Source organism: Canis lupus, chromosome 1 (assembly GCF_011100685.1).
Source record: "Canis lupus familiaris isolate Mischka breed German Shepherd chromosome 1, alternate assembly UU_Cfam_GSD_1.0, whole genome shotgun sequence".
NCBI classification, from domain to species: Eukaryota; Metazoa; Chordata; class Mammalia; order Carnivora; family Canidae; genus Canis; species Canis lupus.
Window position 1 is genome coordinate 25,934,043 of NC_049222.1, and position 18,942 is coordinate 25,952,984.

The following is an 18,942-nucleotide window of genomic DNA, read 5'->3' on the forward strand; positions in this document are numbered from 1 at the left end:
TAGTTTCCCCAAATCTTTTTGGCAACTTGAAACCTTGAAGGTTTGCTAAGTGATAAGTGATAAGGTTAAGTTCACTGAATATCTAGGTCATTTTCAAATAACATGAAATAATAAACATTAAATGCTGAACATACATTTATCTACTGGTGGTTTCCTTATTACTCTAGAGAAACTAAAAATTTGGGTCTGCTAGTAAAGATGTTCTGTTCTGTTTTAATAAAAGATTGTACTATGAAGAAACACATGTTTCTAGAAATTATGAAATATAGTCATAAATTTGCCAATCTAAAAAATGCTGGGAAAACAGACAATTCACTGTTGCTTACTACTTAGTTTTCACTAGAAATTAAAATTTCTAAGGATTAAAAGTTGTAATTAACATATTTGACTAAAGCTGCTAAAAATTATAAGGGAAACAACCCTGTGAGATAGATGTTTTTGGTAAGAAACAGTATGACGAATGGCAATACATTTTTGTTGAGGGCAAAAATAATTCTTCCTGAAGTGAATCTAGTTATTTAGAAAGGGAAAACTTAAAAACCAAGTATAAAAAATAAAAAATAAATATTACAACATGATTTATGAAAAAAAACCTCCTTTGAAAAAAATTTTATATATAGCTAAGGTTAGGATAAGTATATTTAAGAGTTAGTTTTTTTGTTTTTTTTTTTTAAGATTTTATTTATTTATTCACGAGAGACACAGAGAGAGAGAGAGAGGCAGAGACACAGGCAGAGGGAGAAGCAGGCTCCACGCAGGGAGCCCGACATGGGACTCGACTTGAGGACTCGATCCCGGGTCTCCAGGAACACGCCCTGGGCCGAAGGCAGGTGCTAAACCGCTGAGCCACCCAGGGATCCCCCCAAGATTTATTTTTAAGTAATCTCCACACCCAACAGTGGGGCTCAAACTGGGAGGACAGGAGTCACATGCTCTACTGACTAGCCAGCCGGGTGCTCCTACCCACTGAGACTTTAACAAGCTGTTTCAACCCATCTGGAAATCGTTTTGGTTTTCTGCCATCAGCAGGCATAATTTATTTATTTATTTATTTATTTATTTATTTATTTTAAACTTTCAGACTCACACATTTTTTTTTTCTTAATAAACTCCACACCCAATGTGAGGCTCACATTCATGAGGCCGAGATCAGGAGTTGTATGATCTACTGATTGAGCCAGCCAAGAGCCTCTGCATTATTATTTTAAAAATGAAATACAGAAACACTACTTCTTAGTCCTTTAAAGTCCTACTGCACATACCATTTCTTCGTGGGGTTATTAGAAAGCTTAGTCCTGAGACATGATATGTAACAGTATCTGCTTTATAGTACCTGCTGCATTCTACTGATTTTGTAAAGATTGAATATTTAAAAGCTTATATAAAGCTTTCAAGAAAAATGTGCCAGGCAATATGCCAAGCAGGAAATAAAACAAAAAATTTAAGGTACGTGCCCTAAAACCAACTGGGTGAGGCAGACAGGTAAACAAATCCCACAATACACTGTTAAGAGTCGCCAGAGGCTTAAGGAACCAGGGCCCAGCCTCTAAACTCAGCGCGGGGTCCGCAGAGCTGTTTCCTAACAGCGGATGGTGCTGGGGATGGTGCTGGCCGGCAGAAGAGGAAGGGTGGGCTGCTCACAGGACACAGCTGTCTGCCGAGGCAGGGAGTTCCGAGTGGCAGATCCCAGAGCTGCAAGTGTGTGGCCTGGAGGATGGGTCTTCAGACGCCTCTAAGCCGGTCCACATCAGGCAAGTTCTTGAAGCAAAGGGCCTAATTCTTCTGTTCTCCCTGACTCAGGAACTCAGCATAAATTTCAGAGTTTACCAAGTTGCAGTGCCCCGGCCTCCAGCGCAGACGCAGACGCCTGCGGCCCCAAACCTCAGTGCCCCAGGCCAGCTTTTCCTTCACCCACAAGTCACTTCCCAAGTTTCTACTCTGCTCCAAGCACTCACCCAAGGAGGACACTCAGGGTTTACAAAGGTAACCTGCTCATCAAGCTTCCTCAAGTGGAACTCCATCGTTTAGGTCATTTCAGGTTATTTGGTCCTGGCCCGACAGGCAGATTCTGGCCCTCATCTGCCTTTCCTTTTTCTCTTTTCCGTGTGTGTGTGTGTGTGTGTGTGTGTGTGTGTGTGTGTGTGTGTGTGTCTTCTGTTTTCTCTTACAGTCGAAACCCGCAACAGCTCCTCCGAGGCAGCATCTTAAAACTGCGACAAGAAACCAGAGTGTTCGCCCCCGCGATCCGCGGACGCCCGGGGTGGGTGTTGGCCCGTCGGCCGAGACCCGGGGCACCAGAGGAGCCTTGGTGAGGCCGGAGGCTTCGCGGCGGTGCCAGCCGGCGGGAGGAGGTGCGGGCGCCGGCCGGGGCGGGGCGGGGGCGGGGGCGGGGGCGCGCACCCCTCCTCGGCGGACTCACAGGCTTTGAGGCCCCGCCTCCTCCGGGCCCAGCTCGGCTCCGCCCCCGAGGGCCGGGCCCGGCCGCAGGGCCCCCCCCCCTCCGCCCGGAGCCCCGGAGAGCCCGGGAGAGCCCCGGAGAGCGCAGCGGCGGCGGGAGGCCAAGAGTTAGTTTGAATATCAAAAGAATATTGCTGGAAAATTAGAATTTGATTTTTCTCTGTTAAAAAAGCTTTCTTAGATGATTGGTTTGCTTTTTATTAGAAATCATAAACAAAATTTTCTTATGTAATCTGCCTAGAAAAAGATTTTATGCTGTTTTCATAATCAAATCTTTGCTCATTCAATAAGATAGTCCTTAATATTAAAAGAGCTAAGATTTTTTACAATTATGTAACCTTCTCTATTTACCTTTAAAATCTTTTATTGTCACTTTGTCTAAATAAATCCATAGTTTTATAATGATCTGTGATCCTTCTTTAATTAAATGCTTGAAGCTTTTGATATTTTTTGACAAATTTCCCAAAATCAAGTTATTATTATTATTTTAAGATTTTATGTTTAAGTAATCTCTACATCCGACGGGGCTTGAATTCATCACCTCAAGATCAAGAGTCAGTCTGACAGAGCCAGCCAAGTGCCCCCCAAAATCAAGTTCTAAAATAACATCTTTTGACTACAGTCTAACATTTCAATGATTTTGTTTCTCATCATGAAACAGAGGCATTAAACTAATTGCACTTATTACATGGGAAGTATTGTCAAGTAATACTAAACATTCCAGGTAAAGAATGCCACTTCTTGGCAGGTACAGGAACCTCAGAATGTTTTGCAGACCTCAACAAGAGAGGAACTCACCCAAATATATAAGTATTACATGCAGTCTGGTGGCAAATATTTGGCTTGGCTTCTGGCCTCAAGAGGCTGTTAAAAGTTCAATGTAGAGATTCCTTGTAAAAAGTTCCAACAAAAAAAAAAAAAGTTCCAACAAGGCCGATTTAAGAGTCTAAAATGATCAATTGCTATTCTTGCTGAACTCCTATATAGAATCAGGCCAAGGTTGCTCCCCCCACCCCCGCCATATTTATTTTATAAATTAATCAGTCTTAATTTGGCTACCTTTGGTCATAAAATGAGAGTGTTTATAAAGAGAAAAATTATATTTAAGTAACATACCTTTATGGATATCAGATTCTAGATCTGATGAGACTAGATCCTGTTTTTTTCTAGTTTCCTTCAATGTCTGGTCACAACTCCTAATTAACATTTCCAATTTTTTCCTGTAATTTTGACATGGAATCACTTCATAAGTAAAAATTCCTCTTTTCTTGGAGCTCTGCAAACTAAATATACACAGCTTTATGTAAACTTGAGAGAAATCACCATAACAACTCATATATAGATCATCTTCATGCCTGTTGTCACTCAGGTCACCAGACACACTTGACCTACAAACCAAAAGAGTCTGCCGGATTGCCACTGCCTGCCCTCACCCTATTTGAAGATGCTTAGCCTGATAACTAGAAATCTTCTAAACTAGCTACTCTCAGAACTCAGAAACCAGTTTTATAATTTATCTAATCTTAACCATTGCTTTTCTTTTGTTTTCATAAAAATACCTCTTCTTTATTGCATGATTAATTGAACCACAGGCTTAACTTTGAAAATACATAAGCTGGGGCACCTGGATGGCCCTGTCCATTTGTCTTGTCAATTCGTCCCAGATTTATTGGCTCTTTACCTAAAAAGTAGTCTGAACCTTGTTGTTGTCTGAAAATGCCTGCCTTGGTTGTTTCTTTAGGTCTCAATTTCATTTTGGGGCTTCCATGCACACTCAATAAAACTTTATTTTTTTCTCCTGTTAGTATGTCTCATGTCAATTTAATCTCCATACCAGCCGGAAGATGTTGAAAGGGTAGAAGTAAATTGTTTCTTCCCCCCAGAGACAATTTCCCCATGTTTTCTCCTTTGTATGAGCAGAAAGGCCACATTTGGGTAGCTTGGCACTCAGTTGGTGGCTTAGCAAAGCTAATGTAGTGACAGTAGTGATCAGAGGACGCAGCTCAGGCACCAGAGTGGAAGTTGTTGGTCCCCATCCAGTCGCAGTTTCAGCCAATGGCATTCTACCTCAAATCTTGCAGGTGTTCATCTGAAGACCTTCTCTTGACTAGTACATGCTAAGTAGGCCACAATTACAGACTGATGAGATGGTATGACATGTGAGGACAGGAGAAGGGTTATAAAGTCAGTGATTAAGTTTCTATCTTGTCTTGAGCCTGGGCCCCTGTGCTGTAACCTTTGCTAGGGTTTCTCAACTTTTTTCTTTTCCCCTAAGTTGAAACAGGAAGGCTTGGAGGGCTACAGTTGCAGTTTTCCCTTTGCCCAGGCTAATTATGCTTTGGTAAATGGTTTCCCTTGAGGACAGCCTTTGGTTGAGGAGAACAAAATGTTTTGGGCTTATTTCAAAGTTGGGAATATTTTTCTTCCCACTGTAGGAAGTATGAGGCAGAGGGATTTTTGTCTCCATTGTTCTCCCAGAGGATCTGGTGGGGTTCCTAGAGGGAAATCTCACAAAAGTCTGAGGGCCTCTCTGACACTAGGACCTCCCTAAGATTTTAACTCTTAAGCTTGTCCACACAGAGTGTCTTGGCAATTAGTTAATGACAGTTAATATGATCATACCTATTCTGGTTCCAACCACCTGTACCCTTAGAATGTGACCTCACTTGGAAATAAGATTGTTTCAGATAGAAGTTAAAATGAGGTCATTCTGGAGGAAGATAGGCAGTAAATCCAATGACTGGTGTCCTTGTAAGAAGGGGGAATTTGGACTCAGATATGCACACAGTGAGAACACCATGTGCAGACACAGGGAGAAGACAGAGATCTATGCAGAGAGAGGGGGCTTGAAAAGATCCTTCCCTTGCAGTCCCTCAGGAGGAACGACTTCGCCGACACTTTCCTCTGAAACTTCTTGCCTCAAGAACCGTGAGATAATAAATTTCTGTTGTTTAAACTGCCCAGTTTGGGGTACTTTGGGATGACAACCCTAGCAAACTAAAACATACATTTCCTTTTTAGATCCTCATAAATCCCTGCAATAAGGGTCCTTTGTTATATAAGATTTGTTTACATCTATGTCTATCGTGCAAAACCATAAGGCTTGCTTTGAGTAGATTTGATAATTTATTTTAAGGTGCTAACTCTTGGGAATCACATGATTAATTGTGTTTTCTCTCTCTACATATCAAGACTTGCTCTCTTTATCAGCAGTCATCTGACTTCAGCATGATTACCTCTCGGTTACTGGTTTATGTGGCAGTTTTGGTTCTCTGTGTCATAAAAGTCAGCTCCCGGGATACATTTATTGCAGCTGTTTATGAACATGCAGTGAAATTGCCTAATGCCACCCTAGTACCAGTGTCCCATGAAGAGGCATTGGCAGTAATGAACCAAAATCTGGACCTGTTGGAGGCAGCAATCACTTCAGCAGCAAACCAGGTACCTTCTCTCAAGCACTCTGGATTCCACCAAGAGAAAGATGGGGTCTTAGGAGACAGGGTCCCTGTCAAGTTCAATTATACTTTTGGAAAACATGTATGTTAGGTAGCCAACAACTTTGTTGTACTCCTACCTCTTACCTCCTTCTCAAAATTGTTACAGCAAGGATACTGTTCTACTTCCCTAATTGTGAGATAAAATTAAGAAAATAATAGCTTCATCATCATTAAGGGGCAGTAGATCTTTGAGGAACTTGCTATATGCTCAGCAGCTCTGCTGCTCTCTTTCACTATACGTAGAGAGTGGAGGATAAGTGGATCAGGACCAGGTACTGTGCAGTGAGTATTAGTAGCCTTGGTATACTTTTGTGCTCTTAGCCTTGTGTGGGTTTTTGGATTAGTTTATAACACCAAAATAAAGTTAAGTTGCAAATTACTTAACAATATGTATTATGTACTTCATATTTCATTCTAATTACAAGATAAACTATATATGTTAATGTGTAGTGAGTTCTTGGGTTGAATGAAGGGTTAAGTATAAAGGTCTGGTTTGAATGGATATGATTTTTTTTAAAGATTTATTCATGAGAGACAGCGAGAGAGAGAGAGAGAAGAGAGAGAGAGGGGCAGAGACACAGGTAGAGGGAGAAGCAGGCTCCATGCAGGGACCCCGATGGGGTACTCAATCCCAGATCCCAGGATCACGCCCTGAGCTGAAGGCAGATGCTCAACCACTGAGCCACCCAGGCGTCCCTGAATGGATATGATTTAAACAAGATATTTGTAGGTCAGGTATAGAGGGAGATTATGTGAAGTGTGATGAGTCATGAATACATACATGTAACTCCTATCTACCAATATACATTCTTATACAATACAAACATTTTAAATACTATGAAGAATTCTGAGGTCCTTTTTCATCCTTAGTCCAACTATTTTCTTAAAAGCTGCAGCAGCTTTCAGGGTGACTCTCCCATCTGAAGGGGCCCCAGTGAGCTCATGGTGTACCTCTGGGCTTGGCACCCTTTGGGGAATCCGTGTCTGAGTGCTCTCCTTCTGAGAAGCCAGAATCACTTTTACAGAGTGATTGGAGAGCAGGGAAGGTTGGAGCAGAGGAGGAAGTAAAATGGAGAATTTGAGTATAAATCAATCCTGTAATACAACACCCGACTGAAGTGGGCGGGGGGGGGGGGGGGGGGGAGGGGGGGGGGTTGGGGGGAATGGGGGGAGCGATTTTGAGAAGAATTGGTTTTATGCTTAACAACCGCAGTGGATAGCAAACCTTTCAATAAGCTATTGATGTTTAAGAAAGAATGAAAATGTTATAGAGAAAAGGTGGTGGGATTAGACTATGCAATTGTGAAAAAAAATTATAAAAATACAGAACACAAAAAATTAAGATTGAAAGAAAGAAAAGGCCTGGATGGCTGTTGCTAATCCATTCAGTTTCTCAGGTTCCTTTACAGACCCTCTCTTGGATTGTTTTCTTACCTGAGAAATATTTTAATTGAGCTACATTTTTAACAGGGTGCACATATTATTGTGACTCCAGAAGATGGTATTTATGGCTGGAACTTTAGCAGGGAAACTATCTACCCATACTTGGAGGATATCCCAGACCCTGGAGTGAACTGGATCCCTTGTAATAATCCTAAAAGGTAAGGAAATAGGTGGTGGACAATTCAATCATGAACATGAACTTCCTTTATCTGGAAGGACTTTGTAGAAGATCACTGTGTAAGATCCACTGTCAACTCTAAGTTCAAGACCATTTTATTATTTTTCATCTCCTGTGGATACATTTATTAGGAAAGTGAATATGAGTTGTGAAATCACAGAAAATCAGTCCAGGAAGGTAACACAGAAATCATCAAATTCAATGTGAATATATTTCCATTGAGAAAAGGAACCTGGAGAGAGAATAGCATAACTTGCTTAGGGATACAGGGGTAGTGGTGAGTCAAAGATGACTAAAGGTGACTAAACAATCAAACTTTAGTTTTCTGACTTCTTACCAGTGAACAGAAAATTGTTGTCCCGTGTTTCCATAATTTGGAAACTGTGTGAGAAAATGGCAAAATAGAGCCACGTGTTAGTTCAGGATTTAAAATTTTCCTTTTTACGTCAATAAGATAGCTGAATGAGGTTAATGTGTATGAAGTCCTAAGAGCTTAAAGTGATGATGTAGCAGAACTGCGGAAGTGGTTTAAGCCAGGTCTAGACTTTATTTTTAAGATCGTATTTATTTATTAATGAGAGACACAGGGAGAGAGGCAGAGACACAGGCAGAGGGAGAAGCAGGTTCCACGCAGGGAGTCCGATGTGGGACTTGATCCCAGGATCCTGGGATCACACCCTGGGCTGAAGGCAGGCGCTAAACCTGAGCCACCCAGGTGTTCCTTTTTTTTTTTTTTTTTTAAGATTTTAGGGTGTGTGTATCTAAGAGCATTTTGTAGTCTTTATTGGATATAGCAAACAGTCTGAAAGATACAGTTTAAATGTGCATATATTTGGATATATGATGGACTTTCAAGATTAATAGAGACAGAAGGGAAATATGTTATCAGGACTGTTTAAAAAAATCCCCAAACACCAGAATTCTATTTAATGTACTTATTCTACCAGTTGTGGTGATCTGAAAAGACTTCGGCTAAATGTTTCAAGTGATGTGATGTATTGTGTTTAATACCTAGGTATTTCAGACATTAATTGAAGCAAACGAGAGAGAAGAATTGTCAAATACTCATTCTTTATATATAATGCATTAAGATAATTTTTTAGATGTGGTTTCTCATCCTTCTTGGTCTTTTTCAAGGATATGTTTTTGTTGATAATTGGTATGGTTTTGCTTATATTAATTGTACCAATTTGTAGATCTATCTAATGGTCTCGGTTTGATACTCAAAGAAAGCTTTTACTACTATTGCCAGGAGATAGCGCTAAATTTCCATTCATTTAACTGTTATTTTACACTTCTCAGCTCTTCTTCAATAACCTACCTCCTATTAACCATCTATTATTTAAAGATTGTGCCAAGAGAGAATAAATATGGCTACATGTTACATGTAGTAGGGTCTCACTTTTGAAGATTGCTTTTTAAATTACTTACTGGGACAACTACTGGTAACCTGATAAAGAATAAAGAAATCAGGGGCACCTGGGTGGCTCAGATGGTTAAGCATCTGTCTGCCTTCTGCTCAGGTCATGATCCCAGAGTCCTGGAATTGAGCCCCAAGCTCCCTGCTCATAGGGGTGTCTGCTTTTCCCTATTCCTCTCCACCCTGCTCGTGTGTGTTCTCTCTCTCTCTGTTTCTCTCTCAAATGAGTAAATGAAATCTTTAAAAAAAAAAAAAAAAAAGAATAAAGAAAACATTAACAAGCATTCCAGTATTTCCATTTTTCCATACTGTCTGGTAGTGCCCTAGGTCAATCCTTGTTTCCTTTATTTTTTTTTTTCTTTTTTTTTTTTCCTTGTTTCCTTTAATCTGAGCTATTGCAACAGCTTTCTAATGATTCCCTGTATTTAGTCTCTTATCATTCTAATACATTCTATACCCTAATGGCCTATTATCTTAAGGAAAATTCAGATCATGTGACTTCTGTCCTCAAAAACCTTTTGTCTATTAAATTTGAAGTAAGTTTTTAGCTTTTTGTGCTGAGCTCTTTTATGATCCCAAATGCATCTTTTAAATTCCCCCTTTCCCTTTTCTATCCCTAATGATGCCTCTGCTCCAACCAGATTGACTAGTTCCCTGAACAAGATTTCCCTTTTCTTAACCTCCAAGGGTCTCTTTTTTCCTAATTTTTTTTTTATTGTGGTAAAATATATAGAACATAAGGTTTACTATCTTAACCATTTAAAATGTACAGTCAGTAGTATTAAGTATATTTGTATTGTTATTCCACCATCACTATCACCCACCTCCAGAACCCTTTTTATCTAGCAAAACTCAAACTCTATACCCATTAAACAATAATTTTGCTTGCGGTCATTTTGGCAGCACCTATACTAAAATTGGAAGCAATACAGAGAATATTAGCATGGCTCTTGCACAAGGATGACATGCAAATTCCTGAAGCACTCCATATTTTTAGAAAAGAAAGAGGAGACATTATAGTGATACCACAGAAATACAAAAGATTATGAGAAGAGGCTACTATGAATAAGTATATGACAACAAATTGGACAACGTAAGATAAATCCATGGATTTCTAGAAATAGGGAACCTAACAAGACCAATAATGATTAAGGAGATTGGATCAGTAATCAAAAAATTCCCAGCAAAGGAAAGCTTGAACCCAATGAATTACAGATAAATTCTACAAATATTTAAGGAAGAGTTAATGCCAGTCCCTCTTAAACTCATCTAAAATATTTAAGAGGAGGGAACATTCCCAAATTCACTTAATGGAGCCAGGGTTACCTTTGATTGCCAGTTAGATAAGGATACCACAAGGTAAAAAAAAAAAAACCACTACAGGCCAATATCCCTGATGAATACAGACATAGAAGTTCTTAACAAAATACTAGGAAACCAAATTCAATAGCCATATTAAAAGGATAAGAGACCATGATTAAATGGAATTTGTCCTGGCATGCAAGAATTTTTCAACATAAGTAATACAAAAATGTGATACACCATATTAATAGAATGAAATATGAAAATCATAAAATCACTTCAATAGATGCAGAAGGAAAAGCATTTGACAAAATTCCACATACTTTCATTATAGAACGATCAAGAAAGTCAATATAAAAGGGACACATCTCAACATAATGAAGGCCATATATGGCAAGCCTGCAGCTAAAGCATACTGATAGAAATTTGAAGAATCCCTCTAAGATCAGGGAAAAGACAAGGGTTTTGTCCACTCTCCATACTCCTATTCAATGTACTACTAGAAGTCTTAGCCAGAGCAATTAGTCAAGCGAAGAAATAAATGGCATCCAAATTGGAAAGGAAGAACTAAATTGTTTCCATTTGCTGCTGCTGTGTCTTGTATAAAGAAAATCCTAAGGACTTCACCAAAAACTATGAAACCCAAGCTAAATAACCCAGTTAAGAAATGGGCAGAAGATATGAATAGACATTACTCCACAGAAGACATTCAGATGGCTAACAGACACATGAAAAAATGCTCAACATCCACTCATCATCAGGGAAATACAAATCAAAATCATGGTGAGACCACCTCACACCTGTCAGAATGGCTATAAAATAATAACACAGGAAGCAACAGATGTTGGTGAGGATGTGGAGACAGGGGAATCCTCTTACACAGTTGGTAAGAATGCAAACTGGTGTAGCCACTCTAGAAAACGGTATGGAAATTCCTCAAAAAGCTTAAAAATAGAACTACCTTCTAACTCAGGATGTATACTACTAGGTACTTACCCACAGGATACAAAAATACAGATTTGAAGGGGCACATCCATCCCGATATTTATAGCAGCATTATCAACAATAGCTAAGCTATGCAAAGAGCTTAAATGTCCATTCACTAATTGATAAAGGTGTAGTATAGGGATACTTGGGGGGCTCAGTTGGTTAAGCATCTGCCTTCAGCTCAGGTCATGATTTTGAGGTCCTGAGATTGAGCTCCACATTGGGCTCTCTGCTCAGTGGGAAGTCTGCTTCTTCCTCTCCTTCTTTCTCTGTCCTTCCCCCCTCCCTACTCATGCTCTCTCTCTTCTCACAAATAAATTTTTACAGAAGATGTAGTGTACACACACACACACACACACACACACACACAGAATGTTACTCAGCTATCAAAAAGGATGAGCTCTTGCCATGTGCAACAACATGGATGGAGCTAGAGTATATTATGCTAAGTGACATAAGTCAGAGGAAGACAAATCCCATATGATTTCACTCATATGTGGAATTTAAGAAACAAAACAGATGAATATATGGGAAGGAAAAAAAAAGAGGAGGCCAAACCATAAGAGACTCTTAATTCTATAGCTAGAGTTCTCTATAGAACAAAGATTGATGGAGGGAGATGGGTGGGGAAATGGGCTAGATGAATAATGAATATTAATGAGAGCACTTACTGTGATGGGCAGTAGATGTTATTGTAAATGATAAATCACTAAATTCTATACCTGGAGCCAATTAATTAGAATTCAAATAAAATTGGAAAAAAAAAGTGAATTCAGGAAAGTTGCAGGATACAAAATCAATATATTAAAGTCAGTTCTATTTCTGTATACTAATGATGAACCATTAAAAAATAATCTCATTTACAAAGTACCAAAAATAATAAAATACTTAGGAATAAATTTAACAAAAGAAGGGAAGGGAAAGATCTGTACACCAAAAATAATAAGACATTAAGGGAAGAAATTGAAGAAAACATAAATAAATGAAAAGATCCTGTGTTCTTGGATTGGAAGAGTTAATAGTGTTAAAATATTCATACTACCCAAACCATCTACAGATTCAGTGCTACGCTTATCAAATTAAAATTGTATCTTCATAGAAATAGAAAAAAAATAGATCCTCAAATTTGTATGGAGCTACTGAAGATTCCAAATAGCCAAAGCAATCTTGAGAAAGAACAAAGCCAGAAGCATCACACTTCCGGATTTCACACTATATTAGAAAGCTATAGTAATCAAACTTACTGTGCTATTTTATTGGCATAAAAACAAACACATAGACCATGTAGAACAGACTCCAAAGCCCAGAAGTAAATCATGTGTATATAGTCAACTAATATTTGACAAAGCAGCCTTGAATATTACAATGGAAAGAGGATAGTCTCCTCCAATAACTGGTATTGGGAAAACTGTATATTCATATGCAAAAGAGCAAAATTGAACCCTTTATCTTACACCATTCACAAAATTAACTCAAATGTATTAAGATTTAAACATAAGACCTGAAACGTAAACAGTTGAAGAAGAAACAGGGAAACATCTTGACATTGGAGTTGGTAAGGACTTTTTACGATATGACACCAGAAGCATAAACAAAAAAGCAAAGATCAACAAATAGAACTACCTCAATGGTAAAAAGCTCAGCATAGCCAAGGAACAAAATGAAAGGGCAACCTATAGAATGAGAGAAAATATTTGCAAATCTTATATCTGATAAGGGCTTAATATCCAAAGATACGTAAGGAATTTCACACAACTCAATAGTTAAAAAGGGAGAGAAAGGGAAATGCAATGACCTAAATAGACATTTCCTCCAAACCTGACTAATCAAGTAAATGCAAGAAAAAGCAAATCAACCCATCTGTATGATATCTCACGCTCACTGGAATCTCCTGGAATTATCAAAAGATTAAGGGATAACAATTGCTGAAGAGAATACAAAGAAAACCTTTTCTACTGTTGGTGGGAATATAAAGGGGTGCAGTCACTGTCGAAAACAGTATGGAGTTTCCTCAAGATATAACTACCGTATGATCCACAAGGAAGTGAAATCGTTATTTCCAAAAGATATCTGCACCTCTATGTTTATTGCAGCATTTTCTACAATAGCCAAGACATAGAAACAATGAAGTGACCTTTAACAGATGAATGGATAAAGAAATGTGTTATATACATATATTCAATGGAATATTATTCAGCCATGAAAAAGAAATATTGCCATTTGCAACAACATGGATGAACCCCGAGAACATTCTGCTAAGTGAACTAAGCCAGGCAGAGGACAAAAACTGCATGATCTCACTTATAAGTAGAGTCTAAAAATGCCAAACTTATAGAAGCAGAGAGAATAATAGTTGCTAGGGGCTGATGGTGGGAGAAATGAGACAAAAGTTAGGCAAAGGATACAAACTTCTAGTTATAAGAGGGAATAAGTTCCAGAGATCTAATGTATATCATGGTGACTATAGTTAACAATACTCTATTGTTTGCTTGAAAGTTGCAATGGGAGTGAATATTAAATGCTCTCACCGTATTAACAATCAAACAGTAATTATACTAAAGAATGTGTTAACCTAATTGTGGTAAACATTAATATATACATGTATCAAATCACATTTTATATTTTGATCTCACACAATGTTAAATATCAACTATATTTCAGTAAAGCTGGAGAAAGAACACAATAACTCCCTATTTCCCCATCTCTGTAGCCCCTGGCAGTCATCACTTTACTTTCTATATTGATGAATTTGGCTACTCTTGACTATGCTAGCTACCTATATATTACCTTTTTGTGATTGACTTATTTCACTTAGCACAATGTTTTCAAAGTTCATTCGTGTTATAGCACGTGTCAGAATTTCCTTCCTTTTTAGGCTGAATAATATTCTACTGTGTATGTATAACCACATTTTACTACCTTTCATCCATTGATGGACACTTGAGTTACTTCCACCTTTAGGTATTGTGAATAACGTTGCCATGAACATAAGTATACAGATGTATCTTCAAGACCCTGCTCTCAATTTTTTGGAAATCTATCCTGAAGTGTAACTGCCAAATCATATGCTGGTTCTATTTTTAATTTTTTGAGGGACTACCAAACTGGTTTCCTGGCAGTTCTTTTCCTAATCATGTCATTTTTACATTTTCACCAACAGCGCCTTTGTGTTCCAATTTCTCCACATCCTCAGAAACCCTTGTTATTTTCCTTTTTTTTTTTTTTTTTTTTTAAGTAGTAGACATTCTAAAGGGTGTGAGGTGACATTTCATTGTGGTTTTGATTTGCATTTTCCTAGTGATTAGTGAGGTTGAGCATCTTTTCACATGCTTATAGGCCATTTGCATGGCTGGTTCTTTTTTGTTTGTTTGTTTTTGTTTTTGTTTTTTTAAGAAAAGACTATTCAAGTCTTTTGCCCATTTTAAGATCAGATTGTTGTTGAATTTTAAGAGTTCTCTTGTATTGTGAATATGAATATAAATTGTCCTTCTTTGTCTCTTGTAATCTTTTTTTAATTTAAAATCTATTTTACCTGATATTAGCATAGAGTGTCTTAATTTCTCCCTCACATTTGAACAGTATTGCTGGATACCAGATTCTTAGTTGACATTTTTTTTCTTCCAGCACTCTAAATATATTGGCCCACTGCTTTCTGGTCTCTAAAGTGTCTGATCAAAAACTGCTAATAATTTCACTGGGGATTCCTTGTATGTTATGAATCACTTATCTCTTGTGGCTTTCAAAATCCTTATTTTGTGTTTGGCTTCTGACAATTTGATTACAACATGTCTTGGTATGGGTGTCTTTGAGTTCATCCTTCCTGGAGATCATTGAACTTCTTGGTTATTTATATTCATGTCTTTAATTAAATTTGGGAAGTTCTTAGATATGATTTCTTCAAATAATCTCTCTGTCTCTTTATCTCACTCTTCTTGGACTCATATAATCTGTGTATTAGTCCACTTTGTGGTGTCCCACAGCTCCCTTAGGCCTTGTTCACTTCAATCTTTTTGTCTTTCCATTATTTTGACTTGATTATTTCAGTTGGCTTACCTTTAAATTTATTGATTCTTTCAGCTAAAATTCATCTTTGAATACCATTTGTAAATTTTTTATTTTAGTCATTGTAATTTTCAGCTCTAGAATTTCTTTTTGGTTCCTCTTAGGTTTTCCATCTCCCTACTGATATTTCCATTTGTTAATATGTTATCTTCTTGACTTTTTCTACACTTGCTTTTAATTCTTGAGCATCTTTAAGACAGTTGTTTTAGTCTTTGTCCAGTAGGTTTGCCCTGTGGTCTTTCCGTAGGATGATTTCTGTAGGTTTATTAGTTTATTCTTTTTTTTTTTTTTCCTTTGAATGGGCCATACTTTCTTGTTTATTTGCATGCCTGTGATTTTTTTGTTGATAAATTGATATTTGAAACTTAAATATGATCATTCTGGACATCAAATTCTTCCCCTTCCTCAGGGTTTAGTGCCTTTTGTTAGTTTGCTTGTTTTGATTCTTGTAGGCTGTTTCTGTTCTAGGCATAAGCTTGAGGTGTAAAATTAAGATCTTTTGAGGGCTTTTCTTAGCCTGTGTCTTTCCCTGACCACATGTGTTGACTTTCTAAATTCTCCTATGTATATTATTGCTTTTTTATGTCCTAGTCTTTAAATGTCTGACTCCCAAAAGAGAAAAAGGACAAAATTACGGAAGGGAGAGAGAAGACAACCATGGCTCTTTAAATCCTCTAGAAATTACTTGAGCTAGTAGGGGAAGGACTTGCAATAATATGGTAGTTGTGGTGGTAATGGGGTACAAAAATGGCTACCTACCCTTGTGTCTGTACCTCCATGATCAGAAGCTCTTATCAGTGATCAGAACACAGATCCCTGATATTTGGAGGACAGGGTTTTTATTGTCCAACCTGGTCCCAATAAGCTGCCTGCATGGTGCTCCAGGCACCTGCATGGATGTGGGGTAAAGCATGGGTAGCCATTGCTGAGCTAAGAGCTGAAATTGACTGCAGTTGCAATTTGCCTTCCAAGCCTTCCCTTGGAATTTACAAGCCTTGGGGTAGACTTCAGAATTTCAAAATAGTTGCATAGGTTAGATTCTGCTGATACAAATATTATCTAGGTGGAGGGATGTATTCCTGGTCCTTCCTACTCTGCCATCTGGAATTGTAAATTCCAAGTTTTCATTCTTTCACTTGAAATATTTTTTTATTCCTCTTTTCTGCCAGGGTTAGTGAACAGAAGATGTGTATCATTGCTCCCAAATATCCATGAGATGTGACACACATCTTAAGACAAACACATAATGAATACATGATTATTATATATGATGACAAATGCTCTGATGAAAAAAATTCATGGCCTATAATCTTGTCCTAGAAGAGTTTCCTACAACCAAATTCTCACAAGCATGTACTTCCTCTGAAATCTATTCTTGTTTTAATCCTTCCCTTCTATGATTTTATTTAGAATTTATTTTCATATATAACATAATAGGTTTAGACAACATAATTCTGAATTTTATTAAAAGATAAGTTTCATTTTTGTTTTCTTTTTCCAATAAACACATATCAGGTTTGGCTACACCCCAGTGCAAGAAAGACTCAGCTGCCTGGCCAAGGACAACTCTATCTACGTTGTAGCTAATATTGGAGATAAGAAGCCATGCAATGCCAGTGACTCTCAGTGTCCCCTCGATGGTCGTTATCAATACAACACTGATGTGGTGTTTGATTCTCAGGGAAAACTGGTGGCACGCTACCATAAGGTAAAATTAATTTGCAAACAGTTCAGTTACTAAGTATTTAACAAAATAAAGTGGACAAGAAAGAAAAATAATTAGTGTTGGTAAAAAGTATACTTCAGAAGCAGACTAGAGACAAAGCATAGTAAGTAATGATTAGGTGTGGTAAGCTCCTATGAAGAGGCTCAGGAGGCTTCCTATGCATTTAGGAACACAGGAATATATCTGTGGAAGTGTATGAAAATCAGCAGGAGGTACCTGCATTGACGTATAATGTTGCCTTTTAGACTTTGTCCTTTTAAAGACATGCCTTGGCATTGGGTCAAGACTAGAAGGAAAAACTACCTACCAGATAGACTTGGTTTTGAAGAGAAAGAAGCAAAGAAAGTTCTTTCTCCACAGAAAAGAGTTAAGTGTTCTTGGCAAATAGAAGTTATCTATTTCACTCCTATGTCTTTCTAAGATTCAAGAGGGCCTTAATAGTTAAGGATTTCCTTCTACATATCTATAAAATGTGGATATTGAACCAAAGGCTCCTATCAGTTGTAGTAATCTCTGATTCTCTTACACTTTTTCCCTGTGAAGACAGTGGTCATGGATTAAATTGGCACTAAGAGATGTTGGCTTGCACATTTTCAGGCACAGTAACACCCAGGCCAACTTCTGAAAAGAGACTTTTACCCACTTCATCTTCCGTTTCTTACAGCACAACCTTTTCATGGGTGAAAATCAATTCAATGTACCCAAGAAACCTGAGGTTGTGACTTTTGACACCATCTTTGGAAGATTTGGCGTTTTCACATGCTTTGATAACTCTTCTATGATCCTGCTGTTACTCTGGTGAAAGATTTCCATGTGGATACCATAGTCTTCCCAACAGCATGGATGAATGTTTTGCCACATTTATCAGCTATTCAATTCCACTCAGCTTGGGCAATGGGCATGGGAGTCAACTTCCTTGCATCCAATATACATCACCCCTCAAAAAGAATGACAGGTAATGTGTAAGCTCTAAAATTTATAAACTTTTGTAATCAAAAAAGTACAAGAAAAAATATTTTTTCTAGCTAACGTGTATACTCCTTAATATAATATTTTCTTAATTTTTGCATATCTAGCTGGTGACATACTGTAGAATCAGTCTCAATCCAAATTGTTTTGTAGATTTATTTAGGTTTTTTTTTTTCCATTTATATGTATACTTTTTTTTTCCCCTTCAAAAATTCACCACTTCTTACATGAAAGTTTCTCTTATTGGCCTCTTAGTATCATACTTTGATTTCTTCTCACTTGTTGTCCTTTTCAATATATTTTACTATAATTAATGATGCATATAACTTAGAGTAAATGATAATGTGAGTTTAAAATAACACTAACAACTACGCAATTCCATTTCACTTCTCTATTTTAAATGCTATTTCCAACATCACTTTCAGGAAGTGGCATCTATGCACCCGATTCTCCAAGAGCATTTCATTATGATATGAAGACAAAAGAGGGAAAACTTCTCCTCTCACAACTGGATTCTTATACACATCACCCTATCGTGGTGAATTGGACTTCTTATGCCAGTAGTATAAAAGCATTCCCAACAGAAAATCAGGAATTTACAGGTACTGCTTTTTTTGATGAATTCACCTTCTTGGAGCTCACAAGAGTCACAGGAAATTACACAGTTTGTCAGAAAAAACTCTGCTGTCATCTAAGCTACAAGATGTCTGAAAAGAGAACAGATGAAGTTTATGCCCTAGGGGCGTTTGATGGACTACATGTTGTCGAAGGGAGGTATTATTTACAGGTAATTATTGTTTTGGTCACAGGGAAGTTAACCAGATATAATACAGGACCCCCAGTTGAATTTGAATTACAGATAAACAATGAATTATTTTTATTATAAGCATGCCTCAATTTT

General features: G+C 37.8%; 1 non-coding gene and 1 pseudogene across 1 annotated transcript; both read left to right on the plus strand.

The window, feature by feature from the left end:
- The first annotated feature begins 1,495 nt into the window (after positions 1-1,495).
- Positions 1,496-18,942, plus strand: LOC119875956 (annotated as a pseudogene).
- On the plus strand, positions 9,886-9,990 carry LOC119876024. Its single transcript, XR_005354851.1, has one exon. It is a non-coding gene; the product is annotated as a U6 spliceosomal RNA (small nuclear RNA).